This window comes from Lepisma saccharinum, chromosome 7 (genome assembly GCF_977018435.1).
Source record: "Lepisma saccharinum chromosome 7, izLepSacc3.1, whole genome shotgun sequence".
NCBI lineage: Eukaryota > Metazoa > Arthropoda > Insecta > Zygentoma > Lepismatidae > Lepisma > Lepisma saccharinum.
Genome location: NC_139235.1, coordinates 82,923,619 through 82,936,157, shown reverse-complemented (window position 1 = coordinate 82,936,157; position 12,539 = coordinate 82,923,619).

Genomic DNA, 12,539 nt, shown 5'->3' with positions numbered 1-12,539 from the left:
TCGGAGGAGGCCTTATTGAAACTAACAATCTGGTCCTCTGCCTTGCATCTTCGGAGGAAGCCTTAGTGAAACTAACAATCTGGTCCTCTGCCTTGCATCTTTGGAGGAGGCCTTATTGAAACTTACAATCTGGTCCTCTGCATTCCATCTTCGGAGGAGGCCTTATTGAAACTAACAATTTGGTCTTCTGTCTTGCATCTTCGGAGGAGGCTTTATTGAAAGTAACAATTTGGTCCTCTGCCTTGCATCTTCGGAGGAGGCCTTATTGAAACTAACAATCTGATCCTCTGCCTTGCATCTTCGGAGGAGGCCTTATTGAAACTAACAATCTGGTCCTCTGCCTTGCATCTTTGGAGGAGGCCTTATTGAAACTAACAATCTGATCCTCACGCTTGCATCTTCGGAGGAGGCCTTATTGAAAACTTACAATCTGGTCCTCTCGTTTGCATATTCGGAGGAGGTCTTACTGAAACTAGCAATCTGGTACCTCTCCCTTGCATATTCGGAGGAGGCCTTATTGAAACTAACAATCTGATCCTCTCGGTTGCATCTTCGGAGGAGGCCTCATCCTCTGCATTGCATCTTTGGAGGAGGCCTTATTGAAACCTACAATCTGGTCTTCTGCATTCCATATTCGGAGGAGGCCTTATTGAAACTAACAATTTGGTCCTCTGTCTTGCATCTTCGGAGGAGGCCTTATTGAAACTAACAATCTGGTCGTCTAGCTTGCATCCTCGTGGGAGGTCTTATTGAAACTAACAATCTGGTCCTCTCGGTTCCATCTTCGGAGGAGGCCTTATTGAAACTAACAATCTGGTCGTCTAGCTTGCATCTTCGTGGGAGGTCTTATTGAAACTAACAATCTGGTCCTCTCGGTTCCGTCTTCGGTGGAGGCCTTATTGAAACTAACAATCTGGTCCTCTGTCTTGCATCTTCGAAGGAGGCCTTACTGAAACTAACAATTTGGTCCTCTGCCTTGCATCTTCGGTGGAGGCCTCATTAAAACTAACAATCTGATCCTCTTGCTTGCATCTTCCGACGAGGTCTTATTGAAACTAACAATCTGATTCTCTGCCTTGCATCCTCGGAGGAGGCCTTATTGAAACTTACAATTTGGTCCTCTCGGTTTCATCTTCGGAGGAGGCTTCATTGAAACTAACAATCTGATCCTCTCGCTTGCATCTTCGGAGGAGGCCTTATTGAAACTAACAATCTGATCCTCTGCCTTGCATCTTCGGAGGAGGCCTTATTGAAACTAACAGTCTGGTCGTCTAGCTTGCATCTTCAGAGGAGACCTTACTGAAACTAACAATCTGGTCCTCTGCCTAGCATCTTCGGAGGAGGCCTTATTGAAACTAACAATCTGGTCCTCTGCATTGCATCTTCGGGGGAGGCCTTATTGAAACTAACATTCTGGTCTTCTGCATTGCATCTTCGGAGGAGGCCTTATTGAAACTAACAATCTGGTCCTCTGCATTGCTTCTTCGGAGGAGGCCTTATTGAAACTAACAAGCTGGTCCTCACGGTTGCATCTTCGGAGGAAGCCTTATTGAAACTAACAATCTGGTCCTCTGCCTTGCATCTTTGGAGGAGGCCTTATTGAAACTTACAATCTGGTCCTCTGCATTCCATCTTCGGAGGAGGCCTTATTGAAACTAACAATTTGGTCTTCTGTCTTGCATCTCCGGAGGAGGCCTTATTGAAACTAACAATCTAGTCCTCTGCATTGCTTCTTCGGAGGAGGCCTTATTGAAACTAACAATCTGGTCCTCTGCATTGCATCTTCGGAGGAGACCTTATTGAAACTAACAATCTGGTCCTCTCGCTTGCATCTTCGGAGGAGGCCTTATTGAAACTAACAATCTGGTCCTCTGCATTGCTTCTTCAGAGGAGGCCTTATTGAAACTTACAATCAGGTCCTCTCGCTTGCATCTTCGGAGGAGGCCTTATTGAAACTAACAATCTGGTCCTCTCGGTTCCGTCTTCGGTGGAGGCCTTATTGAAACTAACAATCTGGTCCTCTGTCTTGCATCTTCGAAGGAGGCCTTACTGAAACTAACAATTTGGTCCTCTGCCTTGCATCTTCGGTGGAGGCCTCATTAAAACTAACAATCTGATCCTCTTGCTTGCATCTTCCGACGAGGCCTTATTGAAACTAACAATCTGATTCTCTGCCTTGCATCTTCGGAGGAGGCCTTATTGAAACTTACAATTTGGTCCTCTCGGTTGCATCTTCGGAGGAGGCTTCATTGAAACTAACAATCTGATCCTCTCGCTTGCATCTTCGGAGGAGGCCTTATTGAAACTAACAATCTGATCCTCTGCCTTGCATCTTCGGAGGAGGCCTTATTGAAACTAACAGTCTGGTCGTCTAGCTTGCATCTTCAGAGGAGACCTTACTGAAACTAACAATCTGGTCCTCTGCCTAGCATCTTCGGAGGAGGCCTTATTGAAACTAACAATCTGGTCCTCTGCATTGCATCTTCGGGGGAGGCCTTATTGAAACTAACATTCTGGTCCTCTGCATTGCATCTTCGGAGGAGGCCTTATTGAAACTAACAATCTGGTCCTCTGCATTGCTTCTTCGGAGGAGGCCTTATTGAAACTAACAATCTGGTCCTCACGGTTGCATCTTCGGAGGAAGCCTTATTGAAACTAACAATCTGGTCCTCTGCCTTGCATCTTTGGAGGAGGCCTTATTGAAACTTACAATCTGGTCCTCTGCATTCCATCTTCGGAGGAGGCCTTATTGAAACTAACAATTTGGTCTTCTGTCTTGCATCTTCGGAGGAGGCCTTATTGAAACTAACAATCTAGTCCTCTGCATTACTTCTTCGGAGGAGGCCTTATTGAAACTAACAATCTGGTCCTCTGCATTGCATCTTCGGAGGAGGCCTTATTGAAACTAACAATCTGGTCCTCTCGCTTGCATCTTCGGAGGAGGCCTTATTGAAACTAACAATCTGGTCCTCTGCATTGCTTCTTCAGAGGAGGCCTTATTGAAACTTACAATCTGGTCATCTCGCTTGAATCTTCGGAGGAGGCCTTATTGAAACTAACAATCTGGTCCTCTGCATTGCTTCTTCGGAGGAGGCCTTATTGAAACTAACAATCTGGTCCTCTGCATTGCTTCTTCGGAGGAGGCCTTATTGAAACTAACAATCTGGTCCTCTGTATTGCATCTTCCGAGGAGGCCTTATTGAAACTAACAATCAGATCCTCTCCCTTGCATCTTCGGAGGAGGCCTTATTGAAACTAACAATCTGATCCTCTCGCTTGCATCTTCGGAGGAGGCCTTATTGAAACTAACAATCTGGTTCTCTCGCTTGCTTCTTCGGAGGAGACCTTATTGAAACTAACAATCTGGTCCTCTGCATTGCTTCTTCGGAGGAGACCTTATTGAAACTAACCATCTGGTCCTCTGCATTGCTTCTTCGGAGGAGGCCTTATTGAAACTAACAATCTGGTCCTCTCGCTTGCATCTTCGGAGGATGTCTTATTGAAACTAACAATCTGGTCATCTGCATTGCATCTTCCGAGGAGGCCTTATTGAAACTAACAATCTGGTCCTCTTCATTGCATCTTCGGAGGAGGCCTTATTGAAACTAAGATTCTGGTCCTCTGCATTGCTTCTTCGGAGGAGGCCTTATTGAAACTAACAATCTGGTCCTCTACATTGCTTCGTCTGAGGAGGCCTTATTGAAACTAACAATCTGGCCCTCGCTTGCATCTTCGGAGGAGGCCTTATTGAAACTAACAATCTGGTCCTCTGCATTGTTTCTTCGGAGGAGGCCTTATTGAAACTAACAATCTGATCCTCTGCATTGCATCTTCGGAGGAGACCTTATTGAAACTAACAATCTGGTGCTCTCGCTTGCTTCTTCGGAGGCCTTACTGAAATAAAGAGGGTTATTTTTTAACCTTATATCTCTTCAGTCAATGACTAAAGATGGAGATTACTGTGTATGTTGTGCACTTTTTAATGAATGCCTTGTGTACGTGAAAAAAACCTATTTCAGATATTCAGTATAATATTTTTGTAGATAAAAATAACACATATATTTGATTAACTTTTTTTATTAAATAATAATCGATTACTAGCATTAGTTCATTGTGCGTCATTTTCAGGCATAAGATATTTGTTAATTGGGATTTAATTCTTTTACTATTCAACAATAGGAAGAAAATTCGTGTTTTGATGTAATCTGTAGAGAGAAAGAAAAAAAATTAAATTATTATGGGCTTTGAAATCTAAGCCTGATAATAGTAAATTTGGAATTTGATACTGAATTCATGTTTTTAATTTAAAAAAGACGCATGCTGTTTAATTTCCAAGCCACTTACAACGTCATTTTACTTGTGACTGTACAGTAAACATTATTTGCACAAATTATATCTTACCTTAATAGTAGTTTTATGTGAATTAACTAGAACTGGCGAAATATTGACTACTTTCTATTTCTTGTTTAATTTATTTTCAAACTTAAGTTTGACTAGTTCTAAACTGTAATATATTGTCTAGAAAAATGGCGATTAGTTTTACTGTTTCTAGAGAATTATCGACCATTACATGATGATCATAATTAATGTAGTATTAGTAATCATTTGTTTTAAAAAGATAATATACTGCTGGACAAAAAAGAACGGACACTTTAATATTTGACATCCGAATTGCAATTACTTATGAATTGAGCTTAAGTATTGAACAATTGAACTTTCAGTATTTAATTGAACATTTTGCATACTTCTGCAGATTATTATTATTCGGGTTTTCTTATTTCCAATAATTTGTGCAACATTTAGAGCCTTCGAATCAGAATTTATGCGTTATCACTAAAAATGCAAGTGTCCGGTTTTTTGTTCAGCAGTGTATATTGACAGTACACACAACTTTAATATTTAATCATTTTCTAGCTTTCTGCAAGATATAATATAATTTAGGGTAGTCCTTATTATTGATGACGGGATCTCTCTAAACTCAGGGCTTAGTATGTGATGTCGCAATGCCCTTAAATAGGTCCCCGATGACTTATCCGTAGCCTTGTAATCATGAGGTTCGATTGGGGCACATACTGTTACGGATCCCATTTTGAACTTTGGTTCCAGTCTCGATTAGCCTACCTGTGCACAAAGTAGAGTTACAACAAAACTTCAAGAAATCCAAAACCCTTGATGTTATGAATGAAATGTTCCCCGTGTTTTACATTAATGATTACTTGTGGATTTTAATTCAGACGATAGTTGTACACGACCATAAGTAGCTTTTTCTATATTCGGACATGAAGACATGATTTCGTCTTGAAATTGAAAGCGATGACATTGATTAACATCCCTAAACCAGATGAATCCAGTCTTGATCTAATTTCCTTGGTCTTCCCAGAAGTATTTTATCACTTACCTCTCCAACTGGCGTCGTCTTATTACGTTTCTACAGTAATATCAGGGTGTGTGACTATATTATGCTGTTATTCAGTTAATTATTATTAGGTAACTGATTTTAAGGTGCAACATTATGGTCGGAAAAGGGAAACAAGTGGTTCTGAAAATGTTTTCAAAAAGGTGCTAATAAAATACCTTTATTTAAGTCTAAACCAGTTACATTGGCATTCTTTAGTCAACAATGTAGCAAATAACATAATTAGTAATACTTACATAAAGTAATTAGTGGAGGAAAAGGTCTAAATATAGGCCCCCCTTTCTATGTTGCCATTTTCGGAGGGAAAAAATTAATATTTCCAGCACCTGCCTTTAAAATGCACATCTATGAAATATATATTTAAATGTAATAGCATGCTAAAGTATAGAAGGTCTCATTTTTTTTTAAAAAAAGGCAATTTCCAAAAAAATGGCAAAATGATGTATTTCAAAATTGTGGTCTAAATATGGGCTACTAGTGGCAATATCACAAGAAGCAATTACAATTTTAAAAAGCAGTCATTTATCGCTAAAACATTATAAAATTCATATCTATGAATAATTATTTTGAAAATCACGCGGAATGGGAAAGATCGAAATTAAGAAAAACATCCAAATATTTGTTGAAAATGTGATCTCAACGTTAGACCTCATGTCATAGCCCATATTTAGACCATCACGCTATTTTTCTTCTTCAATTTATGTTCGCTCTCTGTGGTATATATTTCACAAACAAATCATAGCATTATAAAAACCCACATTTGTTTTATGTACCGCTAATATCATAACCTATACAAAGCAGAGGAGAATTCAGAAAACGCTGAGTTAAAACATACCTGCAAAACGTTTTCCACAATGTCATGATCATAAATAAAAACGTTAATAAGCAGAGGCCAAAAATTACAGGCACGTATCTAGAAATATATTTCGGGAGGGCGGGTCCGAGCCAAGTGTCCCAGAAATAATAATAATAATGTTTATATTTAAAAAATAAATTACAGCTAATTAAATTCAATATTAATTAAATATGTAAATTTATTAATATTGCATTTTTATTATTACATGAATTCTTAAAGAGATACAATAAGAATATAAATATAACAGCCTATATTTATTATCTAGTTTGCGTCTACTTAAGATCGCCAAATTTGTATAAAAACAAGCAAATTAATGTCAAATAGATAAAGAATTTAATATTTATTGAATCATTTTTTTAAAAAATGAATATTTATTGAAAAATTAACAATTGATATTCCTGATTAATATTTTATACATATTTTCATGAGTAGTGGTGCGCATAAATATTCATTGGTATTGTTCTTCAAAGCAGTATGATCCAAATATAATAATCCTTGTCTTTCAAGTTCATAGGACATAAATAACCATGGATTATAGTACAACAAATGCTAAAACGTTAATTTTCAGTATTTGATTTTAGTACTTGGTAAATCTTTTGGGGGGTCCTGACCCCCTGACCGTCCCCCTAAATACGCCCTTGGACAACATCTATCTCACTTAAATAGAATTCGATTGCTTAGGGAGAATTCACACCGAAGAAACAGGCGACACGCAACACGCGACATGCAACACGAAACACGTGTCGCTTGGAAGCCAACCCTCAGTAATCAATGCAACCTTTCGAACCGAAGAGACACGGCAAGATGCACGTGTCGCGTGTCGCTTACGTGCCTCTCGGACTGTGCCGTTTTCTCAATACTGTGCATCGTGTTGCTTCAGTTTGTTGTTCGCGCATGCGCAGAGAATGCTTCATTCCAACGAGCTGTATTTAGACTCTAGAACAGAGCCCAACCTGCATTATGTTTGATCCTCTAATTTGTTGATATAATAAAGTATCGATATGTACAATGTTTTAAGATTTAAACACAACGTTCATTTCGCTTTATCAAGTGTTTTGATGCAGTTATCTATCGGCTGTAATTTGCCTTCAACATCGTGAAAAGAGGCCGTGTTTTTGGCCATTTTCCTGACTGCTTTTATTTGAAAAAGTCAGCTTATGGAGGCACTTTAGTCCAAAATATATTAGTCAACATGGTAAAGTACTCTAGTGCATTGTTTTTCAACCGCCTGGCCGCGACCCGATACCGTGCCATCGTATCAACTATACTGAGCACCGAAATGTTCTGCTGAAACTGGTTGACAGCTATCATAATCCCAATATCATATTTGAGTTGTGAGTTTTCGTTTTTTAAGTCCATTTTATGCACAAATAGACTAATCAGAACTGGATCTGCCCGTTGCCTCCCAGGTTATCGAACCCGGGATCACTTAATTACAAGGAGACGACGTTACCACTTTGTCTTCCATATTTTTATATTTCTCAAGAATCCTACGCACGTAATCAAACTATTATTACTCTTATGCTAGAATTTATTTATCAATATTTAATTTCATAGGTACATGTTAATTCATGTATAAAATCTTCAATACTGTAAAGATTTACGAGGAAAATTCTTCGGCTAAGGGCATTGACTTAAAAAGAATATCGTGACATGGTTTCAATAAGGTTGAGAACCATTTCTCTAGTGTTTAGGTATTCGCTTTATTCAGGCTGAAAAGTCTAGCGTATACAGTTTGATTTCAGTGCATATTATTTCTCAGTTTTCTCGTGCACAACATGCCTCTACCAAGTTTCAATAACTTGCACAAATTTTACAACGCAATTTACATGTAACAATGTCTCTTGTTACGTTCTTTTCGGGTGACTAATAAACTGATTAATGCAATTATATCGGTACCATCATGCAAACTGAGCAAGGAAACCAGTGTCGCTTGCCGCGTGCATCTTGTCTCTCAGGTGTGAAACACTCGTGTCGCGTGTTGCATGTTGCATGTCGTGTGTTTCTTCGGTGTGAATTCTCCCTTAAAGCAACAGCATGTAGAGTAACAAAAAAAATAATTGAAACAGCGATGGACAATTTACTACTATTATCTTTGCTGTTATTATCTTTGGAATTGCGTTCTACCCTGCACTTATCGGATGGAATTAATTGGGAAACATGAACATTTTTGACCACTATATTGGTTTTGACTCCCACTTGATAGAAGGTACAGTCAACGGCAAATTGTCCATCAATATTTTCATTACTCTTTATTTTAAGGAATGCATTTCTCTGCCCATTGACGTTTCAACTTCAACTCATGATCAGCACATTGTGGAAAACGGACTGAATGAAAATGGTGATGGACAATTTGCGTAATGGAGTATCATTAAAAGAATCCCAAGAGGAAGTATTGAAGATTCTTTTGGGCCATCTCTACACTGTCATTGTTGCAGAGAACTCAAACACAACTGTAATACGTTTTCGCGAGTGTTGTGAACAGATTGCCTTACAAGTACATGTGAAACTCTACTCTCAAGTGTTGCCATATCATCCTTGGTCATCTATCTTTGGATTTTTTGAACAGTCCCAAATCTGGATCAGCCGTACGAGTTGCAAACTTTTCATAAACATGACTCTTTGTTTTCAATATGTGTCCACAGCATTGCGATTAGCAAAAGGTGGCAGAAAGACAATACACTTCAACAGTGGCGTAGCAATATATCGCGAGGCCGATTTTGAAATCTAAATGTGAATCCATACAAAATCTTCATGGATACGTCAGCTAATTATCATATTTAAATAGACTAATAATAATATATTACCGACGAAAATTATATTTCTCTGTTTTGCCCTCCTTGACTTGCAAACAATGCAAACATTTAAATACCTCACACCTTGCTCCTTGGGAGTTGAAAGTGCTTTATCGTTAACATATTAAAATCTGGAGTGCAAAGTGAAGAGAAAGAAGAAAATACAAGGCAAATTGTTTTTATTCAATAAAAGAATAAATGGGTAAAAAAGTCTAAGCAAGTTATGTGAATTTTTAGGTATATGTCTCACATGAGAAATACGACGACAATTTTTGCTATTTTCGTGCCCCTTAGGCTTAGGGCCCGCCCACCTGTATGTTACGCCACTGATTTGACGTATTCATTGAATTATAACGTTTAACTAGCATTTAAAGCCAGATAAAAATAGAATGTTTTAATTTTATTGCCCGCAAAAATTACCCTTTTCCATCTTTTTTCTCACTTATATTAACACATTTTTCGTATCAACCCCATGGACGCGAGGCTTCTTCAGGTGCGAGACCCGGGCAGTCGCCCACTTCGCCGACCCCTTGCTACGCCACTGAACTATATATGAGAATATAAATGCGCATGCTCTCCCGAATGAAATAGTTGTGTCCCGCTTTTGTTAATTGATAGGAAGCGCCTGTTAAATTTTAACGGTAAAATATTTAAAATTTACAGTCACTTATACCAAACTTTTACATGCCAAATAACTACTTCTATCCCTCCAAGGATGCTTACATCTTCCATCCATTACAATGTTCTTATGTTTAACATTAGGAACATGTTTTAAGTACAGTACAGAATAGAATCTCTGCTCCCATGTACCTCAACAATTGGAATATTTACACACAAAATACATTTTGGAATTAGTGGAATAAAAACTATATACGAGTATATATACCTGTTACAATCCACTGGTGGAAAGGGAACCATACTAATAAAAATAATAGTGGTTGAGTTTTATTTAGACTTTTTGACTTTGGGGTCGCACATCAGCATGGCATACGTTCTTAAATCTTTCGAATGTTCTTGTTACAGTGTTAACATAGCATGTCTTGCGACTTGTGCAACAATGGTGTTTAACTTGAGCATTAAATTTCAAATGTGTTGAAATTCACAAAAAAAGAAAACCTGCAGAAATCGGTTAATAACTCTAATTCACGCGATTGGGCGTTTACGATGTATATACTAGCACTTCTTCGCAACAATTGACTTTCTCGACGATTATTTATCATCACCTTCACGATAGGAAACTATACAACTTTCTACTCCACAGATTGGTGACTTCTCATTAAACATTTCTGTATCAATTACATGTGTCGCAAAGTGCCACAACAAATTGTATGATGATTAGTAAATATTAGATCTATACATTACATATTATTGCTAAATGGTCTAATAACGAGTATCTGAGTTACATAAAATAATTTCAAACAATTTTTGAAAGTGACGAATATCCTGTACTATGTCATGTATTAAATTTCACCAGTCAAATAAAACAAAGTGGAGTGTAGTGGCATCTGGTGGCCTACTTTGAAAACTTGATTCTATGCTGTGAGTTTTGCAGAATATTTTGAAGGATTTATCACTTCTGTTTTTGAGTGTTTGAATCAGGACCCTACACAGGAATTTCTCTTGGGGGGGAGGGGAGATCCGAAAATGTGGGGAAAAGATAATATCCAAAATAAAGTATACATGTGATCGCCAATTGTATGATAGTGTTGCAGCTAAACTTACAATTTGCAATATTGCGGTCCAAGGTAATGGGCAAATTCAACTCATCAACAGACCGAGACCTACTGTTGGATTAAAAGTTATAGATACTCGAGTTTGGAATCCAATTAAAAATTAACCAGTACACCTATATAAAAACGAGTTACATCAGAATTTAGCTTATTCAATTTTACGTTAATTTATGCTAATCATTTTGCTATTAATGATTCCTTGTATTTTCTATCGTCGTGAGAACAACAAAGTGAAGTTTTTTTTAGTATACCAAACGATCGCTCCATTTGAAATTCTATAAATAAAAAACAGGTGGTCCGATAGTGATGAAATTCTAATACGGTGCAGGCAGAAAAGTTTTAAACACAATTCTTAATTTTCAGATTCTTAAAATTTGTCATAAAACTGTTCTTATCAAGTTTGTGAAACAACCTTTTTCTTAGTATTGGGTAGTCCTACAAATACAATATTGGTCTTGTTTTGAATCTCTTTGGATCTGTTTTCAAAATCCATTTTCATTGTCAATTCACATTGAGAAACCTATTTTATGGATATTTCTATTCAACGGAGCAAAGATGTATGTGAAACGTGGCAACACCGCACGCCCTGACTCGCGGTGAGAGCCCCACGTTCCACATAGATCTTTGCTCTGTTGAATAAAAATCTGTACAAAATAGATTTTGCAATGTTCTGGATCATGTAAATCGGTTACAAAATGATACCACAACCAGTTCTGTAACGTTTCCGAATACATTTCTGCACACTTAACAAAAGTTGTAAAGTCCTTTTTGGATCACCCGTGTTTCTATCCCGCTGCTGAGGCACATGGTGCAGGGTTCGAATCTCACTTTAAACTGTAGATCAAGTCATAACGGGTTTTTATTTCATTCTCTCCATATGTCTTATTTTGTTGTTTTTTCCCCTCAATCTTTCTATCTCTAGATTTATTCCTCAGGTTGCTCAGTGTCATGAAATAATTGAAAGGCAATTCGTTTCCTCTTCTTTTTTTTTCGAGGAATAGGTAAATTTTTCTGTAATTTTCAGGTCATTTTGAGTTTAATAGTTTTTGAAAGGCAATGAAATGTTTGTTACATTTTGAGATTTTATTTAGTATTGAATATCTCTGTTTATTATTGGCAATAGTTCCTACCCCCTATTTCTCAAGTTTTGTCAAGTGAAATTTTTCCGCTTGCTGACTGTGAATTAAATCCCGGCGACATTGCTTGCTTCCAATATGATCCAATTGTTTGAGTGGAATCGAAGTGAAGCTTTTCCTTTTACCAGACTTTATACTAAAGCTCTCGCCACGAAAACAGTCCACTCAAGGTCGGAGCTTCCCCCTGTCTCCTCCACACCCCTGGCCCTCCAGGGTTGCCACACTTCTTCTAAGCTGCTCAGCCAACACATCGCGCGTTGTACGTATGCGGTTGATTTCGTCGGTTGAAATTGTTGCTTATTGGCAACACTGTAGGTGGGTGGCGTGACCTTGACTGGACGGTTTTCGTGACGAGAGCTCTAGTAGATTTCTATTTGACTTCGTCAAGTATTTACTGTTCATTATAATTCAGATTTATTGTGAAAGGCATCTCCGATTCATGTCTTCAATAATAATACATGATAATATAATGTTGTCAACTGATTTTAAATTGAATACATTTGCCAAATCAGAGTCATTTTATATGACCCCAACCTCCCGCCATTTCCAGAACGAGTTATAGTAAATTTAAATATTTTGCACTTTCATCTATTAAATTACTGTTTA